Source organism: Neovison vison, chromosome 1, assembly GCF_020171115.1.
Source record: "Neovison vison isolate M4711 chromosome 1, ASM_NN_V1, whole genome shotgun sequence".
Lineage (NCBI taxonomy): Eukaryota > Metazoa > Chordata > Mammalia > Carnivora > Mustelidae > Neogale > Neogale vison.
The window spans coordinates 203,767,162-203,786,364 of NC_058091.1; the positions used below are offsets into that span (position 1 = coordinate 203,767,162).

At 35.1% G+C, this 19,203-nt stretch overlaps 1 long non-coding RNA gene across 3 annotated transcripts in view; it reads right to left on the reverse strand.

The window, feature by feature from the left end:
- LOC122917689 overlaps positions 1-19,203 on the reverse strand; it is a 412,577-nt gene that overhangs the window by 392,482 nt on the left and 892 nt on the right. For all 3 annotated transcript variants that reach the window (XR_006386434.1, XR_006386435.1, XR_006386437.1), the window contains exons 2-3: positions 9,317-9,423; positions 5,013-5,074 (exon numbers count right to left, since the gene is read on the reverse strand). This is a non-coding gene — a long non-coding RNA (uncharacterized LOC122917689). The remainder of the gene's footprint in view (positions 1-5,012; positions 5,075-9,316; positions 9,424-19,203) is intronic.

Below are 19,203 nucleotides of genomic sequence, written 5' to 3' on the forward strand. Positions count from 1 at the left end.
AGATCTAAACAATGATCAATATCTGCTAACATCACAAAAAGAGAGAGAACCAGTGTCTTGCTCAGCCTCCTCCAAATGCATTTGGTCAAGTTCCTAATCTTAATTACCAATTAGTAGAAAAGATATGGGTCAGAGGAGATGACTAAACAACTCTACAGGAAGGCATCAGCAAATACAAACTATAGAGAGCTCTACCACCCAAATAATCCAGTTTCCTTAACAAAGAAAAATAGATGGAGGGAAAACCTCTAGAATAAAAGAGAAGAGAAATAACCAATTGCAATGTATGGGTCTTATTTGTTTTCTGTTTCAAATCGTAAAAAGTAATTGTAAAAACGTAAGAGACAATATGGAAAATCTGAATATTGGTTGTACATATTTGATAAAAATAATAAGAAAATATTGAATGTTATGTATGGCTCATTTCTTAGGTGTGATTCATTTTTTCAGTTAAAAAACAAGTCCTAGGGGTGCCTGGGTGGCTCAGTGGGTTAAAGCCTCTGCCTTTGGCTCCGGTCATGATCCCAGGGTCCTAGGACCCTGGAACCCCACACTGGGCTCTCTGCTCAGCAGGGAGCCTCCTTCCTCTTCTCTCTCTGCCTGCTTCTCTGCCTACTTGTGATCTCTGTCTGTCAAATGAATAAATAAAATCTTTAAAAAAAATAAAAATAAAAATAAAAAATAATAAAAATTAAAAACAAGTCCAAAAAAAAGTCCTAATAGTATAAAGATATCTGCTGAATGAAATGAAGTCATGCCTGGAATTGGCTTCCAAATAATTTGGGGTGGGGGTAGGAAGTGGAAATAAGGGATATGTTGAAACAAAATTATCCATGAGATGACAGTTGTTGAAGGTAGGTTGTAGCTGTATGAAAGTTCATTATACCATTCTCTCTAGTTTTTAGTACGTTTCAAATTCTCATAATAAAAATTTAGTTAAATAAATTAGAAATACATCTATAAATATGTAAGAAATTAAGGCTGTGATTTAGGACTCAGAAGTCACAGGCCATGATAAAAACTATTTCTTAGATGTGGAGATATCAGAGATGATGCTTTATGAGGGCACTGAGGACTGTGATTTGTAGCATCCCCTTAATGGAAGACTATATATTTTCTCCACACAGAACACTGGCTTTTTAGCAAGGATAGAACTTCCTTCTGAAAATAGACCTAGCAGTATACAAGTGGTTGACTACCTAACTGAAGACACAAAAAGACATCAAAGGAGACCAAAAACCTAGATCTACAGGTGCAGTTATTATGTCTTCCTGTTCTTTTAAAAGCACATGACTGCTGCCCTTCCAACAGCATCCCTCCTATACAATTCAACCAATTCAATCTTGCCATTCCTACACTTCCTGCTTGCTCACTTGTCACAACTCCACCTTCCACACACACACATTTAACTTTTTTTGGTTTTGAGGTCAGGGAAATGTCCAAATACTTTTTCCCCATTCAAATAATTCATCAGAAATACATTACAACCAGAATCTAGTTGTTTTGCAGTAGGTGGGACACTGTGAGTAGCTTGTCCAAGGTTCTGCCGAAAGAAGCCTCCCCTCTCCTTTTATCTGAGCCCTACCCATTCAAGAGAATGTATACAAAGCCAATAAATGGATCTCCTAAAAAGATGAATGTTACACTTTCCACTTTAAAAAATCCCTCATGATGGCTAAAATCAACAAGTCAGGAAATGACAGATGATGGCGAGGATGGGGAGAAAGGGGAACCCTCCTCCACTGTTGGTGGGAATGCAAGCTTGTGCAACCACTCTGGAAAACAGCATAGAGATTCCTCAAAATGCTGAAAATAGAACTGCCCTATGACCCAGCAATTGCACTACTGGGTATTTACCCTAAAGATACAAACGTAGTGATCCGAAGGGGCACGTGCACCCGAATGTTTATAGCAGCAATGTCCACAATAGCCAAACTATGGAAAGAACCTAGATGTCCATCAACAGATGAATGGATCAAGAAGATGTGGTATATATACACAATGGAATACTATGCAGCCATCAAAAGAAATGAAATCTTGCCATTTGCGACAACGTGGATGGAACTAGAGCGTATCATGCTTAGTGAAATAAGTCAAGCGGAGAAAGACAACTATCATATGATCTCCCTGATATGAGAAAGTGGTGATGCAACATGGGGGGTTAAGGGGGTAGGAGAAGAATAAATGAAACAAGATGGGATTGGGAGGGAGACAAACCAAAAAAAAAAAAAAAAAAAATCCCTCATGGTCTCTAGTTCAGTATCTTATAAATAAGCTATGGCCTATATTTCTTACTCAAGAAATAAGCTGATTTGCTGACTTAAAAAAAAAAGTAGAAGTAAATTTTAACTCTCAGTATATTTTTAGCTAATAATTCTATCTATAATATTACTGTACTAGTAATATTCTTAAGATATCATGATATATCCTAATGCCCATTTTCACTAAATGCCTAAAAAGGCCATGGGAGCATGACTTTAAAATATGATTTAAAATGTGATATGTGCTTTGGCAGCAAAATTAGCTTTAGGGACTCAAGGCTAGTGAGCATTTTTGTAGGTTGGTTACATTTTGTATTGCAAGATGCATTAGAGAAATTGCAAATGAACTTTTCAAAATATTTATTATCATTTTTACAACTTTCACTGGAGTGTCGTTTTTAGATGCAGTCATGTTTATAATGTCCATTTTAAAAGTTGCTACCCCAGGCTTATAAAACAAAATTATAAGGTCTTCCCATTGACAGTATTAAAAGCATTCATCTCTAAGAAAAAGTTATAAAGAAATTCCACTGCAATGATAATTCAAACATTAAAAAAAATATAAAAATTGTTACTGTATGATAGAATATCAAATAATTAGAAACTGCTTTGTACTTTAATTTCTTTTTTATTATTTTTTATTATGTTTAGTTAGCCACTGTATTACAGTACAACATTAGTTTTTAATGTAGTGGTCAATGATTTGTTACATATAACTTCTGATAAAAGCAAAATACCTACATAACTGCCAATTAGTCACATGTGATCTATGTAAATTTAAATCAATTAAATTTAAATTATATTCAAAATTCAGTTTCTCTGTCATACTAGCCATATTTTAAATGCTCACCCGCCACATGTGTCTACTGGTTACCATACTGGATGGGGCAGATATAGAACAATGTCTACTGTCTCATAAAGTTTGATCAAGTAATGACGGTCTCTGTTAGAGAAATCAGCACTAAGGAATGTATATGTGCATATATCAATTTATTTCTCTCATGTCATTTTCCTTTAGTATAAGAGACAGACTTAAACTTATAAAATTTAAATTGCATTTCTGGAAAATCTATATTCTCATGCAAATATCTAAAATTGTGTCACAAACACTGCAGTGTAGATTTTCTTTTTCCTCTGCCACAAGGAGAACAGAATTCAGAAGATCCTACCTGCTCAAGATAAGGAATTATGGCATGAGCCAGTCTTCTTCCCCTTTGATTCACACTTTTGTTCTTTATAAAGACCTGTTCTAACCCTGCTGCTTTCAAGCTTACCCAGCAATGGCCCAACATTTATTCTGCGGCAAGGAATTCCTATTTAGAGGGCTGTACCTCGGGTCTCAAACTCCACACTTGTGAAGTTTGTTAACTGGCGTAAGAAAACTCACTTCCTAGTTAGGTCTTCCTACCGGGAGAGGAGGCTCTTACACTCTTCCAAAGTACTAACAGATTACTTAGTCTAACACAACTTTTCATCTCTCAATTTAGAAAGATGGATTTTGTAACATATGTAAAAAGACAGAAACATAGAAAGGCATAAACAATACTGCATTCTTGTATGGGAAAGTGAAATGCTCCTGCAGTGAGATACTGACTAGGAAGGGTCTAATTCAGCGAAGAAACGGGAGTGAGATCATCTCTACCATTTATGCTTAGCAAGGAACCATGCTGCAAAGGAAAGACAGAAAACAAGAGCAACAAAGTAAATGAAAAGCATATGAAAAACTTCTAAACAGGGCTAAACTGGATGCATTCAAGTGCAACTCCTGAAAACCTTGATGAGCAGTAGTATGTCTCTATTTAAAAGACTAGATAAACCATATAGTTGATCCAGATAGTAAAAAAAGGAAAAAAAGCTATCTACAATTATATGAGAATAGAGTTTTAAGTATTTTCATGAAAAAGTAAACAATAATGAATAATTATTTGGTATCGAAAATAATTTGACCTTAAATGAGAAAAAAATGAGAAAAAAAAATAATAAAGTCCAAGTAAAGGAGTTCTTAATACAATAATCCAAACATTTGTAAAGTGGATCTTTGTCCAGAATAGTATTGTTTGCAAATAATTTCTACAGTAGATTCAACAGATTCCATGGTTCCAAAAATTAATTAGAACCTTAAAATTAGCTATAGAAATCAGCTACAAGCTAATGAGTTTGGGAGGAAAAAAGAAAGAACACAATATGCCAACTTTTCAACCCTTTCTGCAAACAGATTTTCACATCTTAAAAATTACACTTGCTTTCAAGATTCCTTGCATCCATAACTTCAACTTTTTGCTCACTTGCTCACTCCCTAAGAAAGTCTAAAACCACATAAACCTCTATAAATGCTTACCAACAAAGTACTATTTTCCAATCAATTTTTTCTTAATTTTTAAAGTTGAAAAAGTTTTTATTACAATTAGGTCACTACTCTTGGCATAAGGCCTCTGAAGCATTGTTTCTCAGACACTAATGGGTCTTGGAAAAGTTTGAAACTCTCAATTCATTATGACTTTGAGTAGCTGTTTTGTACTGAAGAATGAGAATTGATGGAGAGGTTGGGACTAAACACATAATTTTATGAAATATGATGAAAACATAAGGGTTTTGTTATGACGCACGTAACAATCAAGAACCTGCTTCTTTTTAGCAAGCTCCTAAAAAGTACCTCCCGTATAATTATTAAATAAAAACACTCACTTATTCGGTACTCAGCTAGCTTTTAAACTCTGAATAAGAGAAGTACACAGTGAGAGAGGTACTTACATGGTTTCCTTGGATACTGGATGATGCCATTCAGGTCTATGTTTTTATCTGAAAGTGGTGCCCTGCGGAGAAATGAGGCTTGGTGAGTGGCTGTTTATACATAGTAAGTAAATAGGAACTTTGTTTATTTTACAAAGCATTTTTTATTTTGACCCAGATTTCTTTTTCTCATCATACTCAAACCTTGTAAACAGCAATAATACGGTAGAACAGGTACTTTGCACAACTCTTTCTAATACCACTTAGGAGATCACAATTATCAAAGCAGAAGCTCACAATGCTTTGGTTAAATACATTACTCCTTGGGCTACTTTATATATCTTAACAACTATATTTATGTCAGACATATCAATGAACACTGCCTGCCTCTCTATTTCCCTTCAGAAGGAGTTGTTCTCAAACTGTCAATAAAGAAATTAATCTAAAAAAATTCACACACATGATAAATGTCCTTACCTTAAAGAGTAAGAGAATTCTAGCTTCACCAGCTCCTAAACATCCAGGGTTTCCACAGACATTAACTGTCATCTTAGATGTAGTAGTGGGGTCCTAGATTCTCAATAGTTTAAGGGCTATGAGCACACAATTTTGACAGTCTCTCAGAACTACAGGCTGTCTAATTTTGGTAGCATGATTAATCCCTCCTATGTGATAAGTTTTAACCTTCTAATATTTCTCTGGATCGAAAAGAACAAATGAGCTACAGCAAAGAATGGCAACTAACTTTAACGCTTAACACAATTTAATAATCTGAAATGAAGTAAGTGTGTGCTATGTTTCCATTAAAAAGTTTCCAGCCACAATTAATTGAACAAAAACTTGTCTTGTTCCAAGATTATTCTTGGAAATGTAATTTTAAAGTCTGCGTGAAATGAGGAAACTTACTTTTTTACCATATGAAAGCAATCTCATTTTTTAGGAATGATTTTTGGATAGGCTTCCAATTTGATATTTTCCATTTGAACTAGCAGCATAGGGGCTTGGCAGGGGGAGGGGAGGGAAGCAATTCTGTGTTCTTTTGCCAGCACTGACAAAGGTCTGGTTGTCAGTGATACCTTTACAGCTAAATTTACCCCAGAGTGACAGGAACAGGTGCACCTCGGCCTGCCAGACACTTGTGCACAGGGATCACGCATCTTACGGCTTGACGATCAAGGGGGGAAAGCCTGGGTCTTCATAGAAAAGGAGAAGAGACAAACGCAGCCCAAACTGGGGGGTTTCTCTTCAAAGCCAGCTGGTCTGGCTTTATTCTACAGGAATTTTTTTACCTGTCAGGGTTTGGACAACAAAGCCCTCAGCAGGTGCTGAAGGGTACAACTTCCTGGAGAAGCAGAAAGGCACTGGTGAGTTTCAATTGCCAAAATATATTTTTTAATCTTTAAAAGTTGATTTTGTTATCTTGGAAGAGGCACTGCTGAGGAACCTACATTCAGAAAGCTGATGAGACCATTGGAATCAGAGCCAACTAACTCAACAGTAGGTTTGCCTGGTGTAGAAAGTAGAGCTGTTACCATTTGACAATTTTTTACATTTAAAAAAAAGAGTTTTATAGGAAAGGCTTTATATTTGAATGTTGGTCTCTTTCATTACTAACTCTAACATCTGAAAGATGAAGAATTAATTACATATATGATATTAGACTATTAAAATAAACACACAAATTATCATTTCCTCTCTTTTTATCTAATTCTGTCATAATCTATTCTGAATAAAATGTTTTTTTAATAAATAAAAATCTGACATGGTACATGCTCTTTTCAAACATTTCATGTGCTAGCATTTTTTATGTGTGCATGTGACAGGAATATGATTAGAAAGAATATAAAATTAGTTTTATTTATAATACATTTTTTAAAACATGTATTGCACAGAATATTTAATAATTAAAAGTAGCAACATTTTCTCATTATCTTACAAAGAGTTTCTTTGGAGAAAAATCTTTGGAATAAACAACCAAGACAGTACTAAAGCATGTTTTTACGTCACTGATTTCCAAAATTAGTACATTTATATATTTGCTATTTTTATTTTGTGAATTCGAAAGTTTAGGCAAAAATATTTTTTTTCAGAGTAGGATTTTAATTAATACAAAACATGGAAAAATAAGACCACATGTCAGGATATATTTTTAAAAAAGTGATTCTATTTCAAGGACTCATTCTTTTAACTACGCTTCACAGCATTTCTCTACAAATTGTTGTATTATACAAATTGAAAACATTTATTTAAGCAAGTAAGGAGTTCAAAGCTAAAGACTATACATAGTAAACATGTGAAACCATTTTAACAACCAAATTCCATATTCACAAACAACATGGGCTAATGAATGTAAAAGACACACAGCATACACCGATCAAGAATGCTATAAATTATTAGCCCTAAAATCAATTTTCTGGGCTGTGGGGGGTACAACTGGTACTTAAGAAGAGAAAGGCTCCTACCAATATAAATTACTAATATTATGAGGTAATTGTTTTTTCATGATAATCTCATAAATAATTTTCAATCTACATGCTTCACACATAATAGGAAAATAATAAGATCTGACTTTTTTTAATGACCAGTACATCTAAAACAATTATTAAATCAATGATGATATGAATAAACCACAAATTTATAAGTATCATACTCTGACTTAATTATTGTTTAAAATTATGAACTATTTGTGGTTTAAAAAATTACCAGAAATGATCTAGACAACAAAAAAATCTAATATTTTTAAAACATAATTAAAACCCAAATATGATTTTCATTATAAATTACTAATTATAGAATATCATTCAGAAAATTAAAGTATATTCTACTTTTTTAAATGATATATTATGGTTTCAAACTGCTATTTTTATGTGATATTCTGTCACCTTCATATATTGCTTCTGGTACCTAAGTAACCATGATCCAATACTGCATTTTTTAGATAGCTTCATTCGTCTCTTAAAGAATATGTACTACATGCACTTGATAATTTTGTTATTTATCTAGTCTGTTAAGTACTATATTCCTAAAGAATCAGAGCACTCATTTTTTAGAAATAAGTACTACAAACCTGAACACACACTCTTAAGTCAACTTTAAAATTACATTTGTGAATTCTTTATGTGCATTACTATTGGCTATAATTATTATACAGTTTGTCATTAACACTCAATATGAGCCACACAAAAGCTTCTTCCAAACTATTTTTCATCACTCTTGTGAATTATTTACGTGTGACTGAACCTATTAGAGATAATGTTAGGTATAGCCCAAATATTCATAAATAACCAAAATTTGTCATCTTAACCATGCCCTGAATTGTGGGCTTAATTCAAAATTTCATGTTTTTTTCTTGTAATTATGGAGAGAAGCTTTAATTCCTAGTACAACTTGCAGCTACATTTTGTACTTTCCCATAAACCTTCAACTTTGTGTCACAAAAATACCTATGCCAACTCCCTCAATGTATGGAAATGATTTCTTTTAATAAGTCTTAGTCAGAAATTATGATGATGTTGCAATGACTCATATGTGTCCTAAAAGTTTAATTTAAAAACATACTTTTAAATTTTAAGCCTTATTTGCAATGTATCTTCATAGCTTAAGAATGGCTTATTTATAGTGGAGAAAAATTAATTATTCTCCTGTTTCAGAAAAACATTTGAAAAACATTTTGTTTACCCATAGACACACAGGGAAAATTCTGATTCTCCCCACAACTAATTTCAACAAATTATATTGTGAATACCAATCTATTTAATTTCAGGACAATGAAGCTTCCAGCTAAAATGGTTTACTTGTAAGTATTTAAAGACGCAAAAATACTTTGGCAGCTTTAAATGTATCTCCTCATTGACCAGCCACCTGACTGACAGCTGTCAACTGTCTATGGGCCAAATGTAACCCAGTAAAGATAAAAATTACATATTACTCATCCCTGTTGATAATACCTGGTGCCAGTAAGGTCTTCAAGTAGGAATAACTAGACTATAGATATAAAGAAGTGAAAAGGGAATCATTTCTGCCACCCACAATCCCTCCTTTGTCATTAACTTATTTCTCCTTCCTTTTCCACTTATCCCACTTGTCTTGATACCCGTAGCTCATACTTACAAAGAGTTAATTTCCTTAAAGAAACTTCAGATGTATGTAACACAAGTGTGTGACCATGAAAATACTGGGCAGCCAGGTAATGATGCCCACACATTTCTTTCAATCAAATCTTCTTTTGAGCTCATGGAGTGTTTGAATTGTGGGAAAGAGTCTTTGATGCTTTCAACTACTCATTTTTTAAAAAAATGAAATGGAAGCACAAAAATAAAATTTACCCAAGGTCACCAGCATGACGATGTAGATGTAGACTTGGCTCTGTCTCCCAACTTCACATCCAGTGATTTTTTTTTTCTGTTAGACTTTAAACATGTGGACAATGAAACTATAAGTAAAAGAGAGCACATGGAAAATTAATGTGAGACATTCCACTGGGGAATTGTTTGCAGCCACCAAACTTAATACCTTCTTAGAGAAATACAGTTTTATCAAAGCATATTAAAATGTAGCTTTAAAAAAAAAGAACACAAACACATTAAAATATCTGTGGTACAAACTCTTTTTTAGATTCTCTTTACTATTTAACCTGATTTCCAAACTGAAAACATTTATGGTGCTTATGAAACAGCAAAAAGAAAAATTTATCAATGGCAATATAGATGTTTAGAAGATAAATGACAAATTAAGGTTGCAAATTTTTTTGAAATATTAGAAAACAATTAAAAATACAAAATACACCAAAGCATAAGCATACATACATTACCTAAGTACAGAATATACTAAATAGTTCACATAACCAACTCAACAACTAACAAGTGTGTGTGTATGTGTGTGTGTGTGTGTTAATTACAAAACCCCTGGAGACCCCAGAGACCTCACCAGCAAGTGTTTCCTAACAGCTCAGAAATTCTATGACTCAACAATCCTGTATTAATTTAAGTATCTGGTATTTATTCAAATAATTATTAAGTATATTAATATTTTATATTGCTATAATATAATTTGTTGTTAATGCTGCATATCATATTGATTCAATCAAGGTCATGAAAATATATTCAAACTAAATACTTTATTCTTCTCTGACCCTCTAGAAAAGAAATCATTTAGAAGGTAACTACCATGTTCTGAATTTAAAAGGATTTATTTTAACCCTGAGCGTTAGAGCTGTATATGCCTGTGAGAAGTTTGCTTTAAAACCCAAACAAGCAAATGAATTTTTTAAGGAGGGAGACCTTTAAACATTAATATAGAATATGGGAGGAAATTGGAGACAGGATTTCCCTGCAAGGAATTCCAGTAGAATAATCTCCAACAGCTCTATGATACCATTTAGCAACTAAATTATACAAAATATCTAAATTTACAAACATATTTGCTTATTCTATTACATGTAGCCAAAATCAACATTATTAATTGGCAAACCACTTAACAATATGCAATAACAGTATGCAAATCGATTGTAAGCAAAATAATCAGTAAATAATATCCATTTCTAGTAATTGTGAAAGACAGGGGTGTCAAGGCAAAATGTGCAAAAAAATCAGTCATCTCCCTGCATCTCAAAGCGGTGTTAGTGAAACTGGATGACTTATCTCTCGTCTGCCTTTGAAGGGTTTTTAATGTTTTCTCATTAGAGCTGAAGAGTACTGTCAGAAGAGCACCAGAGTAGAAGTAGGCAACTATGAGTCGTAATCTCTCTTTCACTGCTCAGTAATTTTATGACTGGAAACAAGTCATGTAATCTCAGGGAGGATACTGAAGGGATGTGACTCTTTGCTGGGCTATGCATAAATCAGAGGAAAGGCCGTTCTGGAAGATGTTTATCCAGTAGAAAATGTTTCTGCTCCTTCATGTGAGGTCCCAAAAGGATTCTAGATAATATTGGTGGGTTCTGGTCTCCAATGGCCTGCCCTGCCCCCTCCCTACTGCTATAAGAAGCCCACCATATTGGCAGCATTCCAAATAATTAAACTAACACGTTTTTAGCCTGTGAGATGAGTGTGGAAAACAAAATCACTTTACAATACACTACTGACCAGCTAGCCATATTTTTCCTACTTGGGTACCCTGGTAACAAAACATAAAAGGTTTTATCTTCAAAATTACTTTGTCACACATAGCTTGGAACTTTTCACTAACTTTATAAGGTGGAGTTGCCGCATACAAAAAACCTACTAGTCATTTAATGTTTTTATTAATATTTTTCAAAAAAAAATATTCTCCACACTTGCTGCTGTAAGCCAGCTTGAGAACATGTTTGCTCGTGTCAGAAAAATGTTGGAACAAGAAACAGGCTCATCAGAGAACCCCCTAATCTAAAGTGTTAAAAATATCTGGATCCAAGAAAGGTTAATAGTAGCAGCTGGCTACACAGAGAGGTTAAAAGGCTGGGAATATGGATCCCCATGTTGCCTGGGATGTCAATGTTGTGAAGGCCTTATATGATTGATCAGCACGCAGAGGTAATTATCAAGGTCATAAGGAATATTTGTATTAATTGAAAGTCTTTTTAGGGAAAAGCCACATTTCTCAAGTGATTGTGAATGGGACTGGTCTTGGTTGCCAGGAATCTAGGCTCATAAGCCCCTGGCAGCCACAGAAGCATGAATGTGTGCTCCTCTCCGTTGTCACTGATGGTAGATGCCATGGGAGCCAAAACCCATTTTACAGGTTTTGCTGAGATACTGGGATCCAGGAGCAGAGTTCACCCAAGAAAAAATAAGGACTGGCCCTCAGATCCATAAGGATGAAGAACTGGGTCCCTGTATTGCTTAATCTGTCTTCTAATCACAATGGGCAGAATATATGTGGCATGTCCTTTTTGATTGTTTAAAGTACCAGCCAAGACAAGCAATGGAAAGATTCATATCATTCTGACCTCTCATTGTTACTATTTTGAAAGGAGTTCACTGATTTAGAAGTTCCATGAAACTAAGGATTAGTTGAGAGCGTGGGAACGAATAATGTAGCGAATGTAAGGTTAAGGAATTAGAAGTCTTCACAGATCTTATGATCACCCTTACCCTAAGGCAGTCGCTTGAAAGCAAAAGATACATAAGAAACACCCAAGAAGCTACTTTTAATGAGATTTCTGAGGCTGTTGTTCAGGGGAGCTGAGATGGGGCCTAAGAATCTGAGTGACTCTGAGGCCCTCTGATAAAAACTGTTTTCTGTGCTAGATTCTGTGCTAGATTCCAGTCCTCACTAAAGGTGAGGGACTCCTTCAAGAAGGTTGGTTCTCTTGCTCTGCAATAGCTAGAAAACCAGCACCCAGCGATCTCAGGTCCTAGGAGACCAAAGGAAGTTTATGGATACAGCTACAGAAGTTCTGCGTGCATTTTTATTTATTGTCAGATATAATTGCACTTAAATAGTCTGTTTATTTCTATGTAGATAGGCAAATGGTAAGGTTCACCCAACACTAGAGGTAAACCAAAAATCATTCTCAAGTTCTACTTGAGTTTCAGGCACTAAATAAAACAGCTTTAAATATGAACAATGGCTTGAATTGGCTCTTGAGAAAATTCATTAAAAAATAACAGAGTGCTGTTTACGAGAAGTATGTATATATACATATGTATGTATGTGTATATATATATACATGTATATATACACACACAAACACACACTCAAGTTTTAGAATACTTGATCATCACTGACCCAGGGAGTTTAGAAGGCTATGGTCCAGTAATAATGTAGGAGAAACCACAGGCTTTATTCTCCTGTGCACGAGTTGTTTTGTGGCCATAGGCTACCCAAACGAGAGTCTCACAGCTACAAAAGGATGAGGTGAGAATATGTGAAACAGACTAGATGGATGAACGTAAATCCTTTGAAAGCAGATAAACATTGCAAGCACATGCGTTACTCGCTGTGAGTTAATCATCATTGTAATCAGAGTGATTATAGTGATGAATGACAAAAAAATCATAGAAACTCTTCTATGACCATATTATCTATAGCATATATCAATTGCTTAGAAATAACTTCCCTTGGGGTGCCTGGGTGGCTCAGTGGGTTAAGCCTCTGCCTTCGGTCATGATCTCAGGGTCCTGGGATCGAGCCCCTCATCGGGCTCTCTGCTCAGCGGGGAGCCTGCTTCCCCCTCTCTCTCTGCCTGCCTCTCTGCCTACTTGTGATCTCTCTGTCAAATAAATAAATAAAATCTTAAAAAAAAAAAAAAAAGAAAGAATTTCCCTTGTTAGCAGTATTTTATTTTGAAGGGATTCAAATAAATAGAAAATTATTACTATCTTACAGTTCTGAAAGAGAAAATGTAACTTTCCGAAGCATGAAAAAATAAATCTAATTGATCTAATTGTTAATAACCAGTGGGGTGTGTGTGTGTGTGTGTGTGTGTGTGTTTATGGTTGTACTGGCTTTATAACTGAAAATAAAAAATTTACAACTGAAGATGAGAAGATGAAGCAGAAAAGATGAAGGAAGAAAGAAGGAAAAGGGGAAGGAAATGGAAAAGACAGGATTCAATCTATTGATTAGCTATATCACTATTGCTAAAGGGATCGAAAGGCATAAGAAAATTGTAGAATGTTTCCTACTTACCCGTCTTTAAGCAGTGTTCAAGATCTTTTACTTAGAATCATATTTCCTCATCTCTGAATTTCTTTAGAATATATTATAAAGTATATTGTATTTGATATGGAGGCTCCATATTTACAGGTTTAATGCCATACAAAGTTGGGAAATATTTGATTCATGGGCCCTATCTTTGCACACAGGAAGACGCTTTGTCTGTGATTTCACAGAGGTCATAAAGGGCAGAATGTAGTTTTCCCTCCAACCTCAAACCTCTCCCCAACCTTTCCAAATTCTAACCTTCATCCAGGAAGCAATACCCATGCTTGTCACAGGGCTCTTACATCCCCTTCAAGACATTTCTGAAGAAATAATCACTAATTACACCTCTGATGGCTTTTGGAGGCAGAAGGGAGTTCACACAGGGTGAGATCAAGTGACAACATGGTAGCAATGGCACAAGGGACATGCAGCAACTGTGTCCCTCCTATGCAAGACAGGAATAGAAAAAGAGACCAGAACAACAGGTACCAAAGCGTTATTATATATTTTTAAAAAGAAAGGTAGATAAATTTTCAAGGAGCATCACGATACTTGGCTGATAGAGGAGCTCATCTTCCAATCACAACCTCTTCAAAAATAGTAAAGTTTCTTCAAGTAAGAGCCAGGCTTTCTACTTACTGGCTAGCACCTAGGGCTAACTTACACATCGGCCAAGCAAGAGGGACCGGAGACATGATGAAAATCTCCTCCCTGAAGCATCTCCCCACCAAGAGAGCAGGGAATTGGAAGTTGTGTAATCATAGATGATCCTTTGGAGGATGAACTCCTTTCAGAAAACTTCTGAAAAGAAGTTCATTTAAAGGAGTAACACAATGATACTGCATCATGAAGTAAACTGTTGGAGTGGTGGGCTCCTCTGATAGAACACAGTCCACGAGAATTCTGGAATATAAAATGAGTGCTGAGGAATGAAAGGACCTTGTGGGTCACATCAGTGAAAGGCTGTGAGGAGACAGAGACACTCAATAAAGAGCTATTATTGATTTTAAAAATTGCTGCTGGGTGAGTGGAGCATGCCAGAGTGAAAGAAGGACAAGCTGAAGGTGAGTCTAGGGAGGCTGGTGATACAAAGACAAGCTTTAGCAACCTTATAATTTTGCCAATACCACACAGATAATATTGATTTTAAAAGACTTAAAAACTCAGATTTAATAAAAAGCTGCTAATTCTGTATATTTACGTGACGGTTCCTTAAATTTAAGTGTAAGATTATGCAATCAATAAGCAATTTAGAAGATGTCTGACAGAACCAAAAAATAATATCTTGGAGCCTTATTCTGAGTAAATGGATATATAATTACTTTCGTAAGTCTGACAAAATAAAATATGAACACACAAAAAAATGTTTCTCTGAAAAGAATATGGAACACTGACAAGGATAATATAAATTGACAACCTCAGAATGTAAGATTCTTGGTATAATATACATTGGTTTAATCAACATATTATCCTAAATATTTTATATTTTTTTCAAATATAAAAAGCTATATATAAAATAAAAACTGCTTTGAAGCATGAAAGCTGATAGAAAAGGAAACAACTTCTAAGATACTGTTAGATAATGAGACATTGAGGTATTTTCCAGGAGCATGCGGTAGTCCTTAAAAATGAAATAGTATGTTAGTGGACATTTACTGAGCATTCTCTTTTTTTTTTTTAAGATTTTATTTATTTATTTCACAGAGATCACAAGTAGGTGGAGAGGCAGGCAGAGAGAGCGAGAGGAGGAAGCAGGCTCCCCGCTGAACAGAGAGCCTGATAGGGGGCTCGATCCCAGAACCCTGGGATCATAACCTGAGCCGAAGGCAGAGGCTTTAACCCACTGAGCCACCCAGGCACCCCTACTGAGCATTTTCTACATGCCAGGCACCAGGTGACTATAGAAGTACAATCTTATGTCTTCCTCTCGGGAAAATTGTCATCCTATAGAGGTCCTGAAACGTTTTCTATTTTATAACAAGGGCATTTTGAAAATTAAGGTCAAATGGTTATTAAGTCTGAGCCTGGATTCTAATTCAGCAACTCTGATTTACCCTTCCCTGTCCCTTGTACATTCCTTGCAAAGGTATTTCCCATGATGTTCACATATGATATGTAACTTCTAATCGATGAAACTAACTTTTTAAAACTTTTATGATGTTATTGCCAAAATGTCTACTTAAAGGCTACACTTTCACAGGAGGAATACCCTTGAAATTCCCCTTTTGTATCTGCAATTAGTGTCAATTTATGAGCCAGATATCAAATAATCTGCTGCTTTATAATCACATCATAGTTTCCGTCAAGCACCTTGTTCACTACATTTGGTCTGGATTTAGTTTCATCAACAAATTCATCCTTAATGATAATGATTTGTCAACAATCAGTTAAGACTGAATAGCAAATGCCTGAGGAGATTTCTATAGAGACCTGTGCAAAGACATTATTACTGAAATCAAAGCGAGTAACTTCCTAAGCTGTCTACCAGAAGAGGATGACACATGTTTAGACATGTATTTCTAAAATATTTTCTGGTGGGGGTAAAAAAATATTGATTACATCACCTCCTGATCTCATGATCCCTATAAGTGAGCAAAACTTATGAGTCTAAGGACACAATACAGCATCACAGCTAAGAGCATCACTAGAAACAAACTAACCCAGATTCATGTCCTTTGTCTGGCACGAGGGGCTATTAGACCCCAAGCAGGTAATGTCACTTCTCTAAGTTTTAGCTTTTAAAATCTGTAAAATGAAGAGAATTGTAGTTCCTGTCTGAATGTTTGTTATTTGGATAAAAAGAAAAAAAGTTTATAAAGCAGATAATATAATTAATTAAAGCAATTAATACAAAACTAACAGTGAGTGGCCATTAAATATTACACACTTTAAATTTAATTCAATTCTCATCTAATAAGGTAGTATTATTTTTATACATATACTACAAATATCTTTGTATTATAAATATGAATATTATTCACATATAAATATCAAACTACAAATTTAGTAAAAAAAGGAAATCATCTATAGAAAATCAGACTTCCTTGGTTTGAGTCTTTGATTAAGTGAAGTAGTATATACTGATAAATCAAACCAGTTTTAATGCCTGACAAATTTAAAAGTTTTACTGTATTTTACTTTTAATTCTCACCATATTGCAAAACAATTTAGAGAGACTTCATCCCAAACAATGAAAATCAATTCTCTCTTTTCCTGGTAAATTAGCATATGGATATAATTACGTATCTCCTTGTTTTCAAATTTAGTAAGTATGGGAAACATAAATCTATGCATGATCTTGCCTTCCTGAAAAAATAAAATTTGTATTATTTTCCTTGGTTTATAATTCTAGGTTATATACAAAATATTTAGAAGTAATCTCAACTATGTAAAACACCATCATTTGGAAAATTACCTAGAGAGATAAAGAAAACAAGGTACATTTTGCAGTGTGGTAGCTTTATTCTCTCCTTTCTAGATTTGTCTTATTTTGGTATTCTTAATGAGGAGAGATAGCAGGTATACCAGATATAAATTGTTTGTAAATACTTTCTGAGTCCATTTTTCCCTGTAATACATATTTACACAAAATTGAAATCAATAGAAATCACATACGTCCCAAGTGGGACTTTATTAAAACCAAAAACGCAAAATGTCTATGGCTTCTGTTTTCCAAGAAGCAGCAAACAGTCCCCTAGACATAGTTGTAATGTTGATCATGCATCCAACAGAGAACAACGTCTGGGTCCCTCTTGAACAGAATGCTCCATTAGGCATTCCATGGGCTCCCCCTTCCTGGCAGGCCTTGGCCCAGCCCCATTGCCATAGATGGCCATCAGACATTTGGAATGACATAAGGAGATAATCTGAGCAGGCTCTGCCCTAAAGAATTCAAGCTAGCAGGAGACTGAAGATATCAATGTCTTCTTGGCTGACAACAGCATTCCAAAGGTCAACCAGGGTGAAAGAGGATGGACTTGGAGTTTCCAGTGCCTTTTCAACAACCAAGCAGCTAACAAGTATAAAGAAGCACCCCTTAAGACAAAAAAAATAATAATAAATTAAGACAATAAAAGTCTGGAAGTATACTAGAGATGCCATATCTGTGAAAGGGAAATAAGGCAACCTACATCCATTCAGTCAGGGAATTTTAGGTTTGAAAAGATCACCTCTCTTAAAAATAAAACAGTTCTCACCTCTCTTGACAATCTACTTCTCCAACTTTTTCTACAGTGTCAGCCCTTGTATGGATGAATATGGAGCTTAATGGTGTAGAAGTAGAAATGTATGTAGTGTAGTATGTAATGGTGTAGAAGCAGAAGAATAAGAATGTCTTTTACTACAGTTTACCAATTTCCCAGGCCTGTGCTTTGTTGGGTGGCTCATTTAATCCCCATAACAAAGTTTTAAGAGTAGCACTTTATGTTCCACACTTTACAGATGAAGAAACTGAGGCAAAGGAAGGTTCCATAACATGTACCTGATAGTATCTTCATCGAATTTGGGAAAGTCTATGCTTTACTAACAATTTCCACCTTATACAATACTTTTCCTCCCTGACCTTAAGAGTGTTTATTAGCTCTTACTTTAAAAGGATAATTCCATTTCCTCAGATTTTTTTAAGTATAAATAAGAACAATGTTATCCCAACCAGTCTCTCGAAGAAGACATGATTTCAATCTATGAAACTACCAGTAATACATTTTTAGTTTAGGAGACAGTGTTCCTACACACCTTATTCTTTACTAGAATTTCTTCCTAGAAGAATGCTTAGAAGTATTTTCTCTTGTAAAAGGGTGCTCCTGTCAAATCTGTCAGATCACCTTTCTATAGGGCGAATTTGCCTAGTCAGTCTCAGGTAAGGTGCCCTGGTCTGGCACAAAGTATAGTAGATAGACCCTGCCTGGTGACCTTCACTTCTTTCTAAATTCATGGCGTGATTTAGGGGTACATCTGTTAATTTCTCTGGGCCCCATTTGTCTACCCTGTAAAAAATTAGGTGCTTGTGTTAAATGTTCCCCAAGACCTCTTTCAGCAAGAAGATACGGAAATTCTGACTTTAAAACTTTCCACACTAGTGCCAGGAAATGCAAATGCCAAGAGTGTCCTAAAAATTGGCTGGTATCATAAAACAGATTCTTTCTTTTTCTTTTCTTTCTTCTTCTTCTTCATCATCTTCTTTTTTTTAACCAGCATTCATTTAAAACTCTAGAGCAGCACATTCCAATAGAACTTTACGCAATGATGGCAATGTTCAACATCTCGCAGTCAAATAAGGTAGCCACTAGCCGCCTGTGGTTCTTGAGCACTTGAAATGTGGCCAGTATAACTGGGAACCTGAATTTTGAATTTTATGTAATTCTAATAAGCTTAAACTTAACGAGCCACAGGCGGCTAGCGGCTCCCATACTGGCGGCAGCTTATAGCTTCAAGAGCACAACAATATAAACATTTTACACCTTTGATTTATTCAGCCGAGTACTTTACAATGTCTTTGGAGCATTGATCTTTTCACCACTCTTGGAGCGTTTGGTACAGCTCCACAGTTCAATCAAAGAACAGCCCAGGCATTTGCATTTCGTGATGG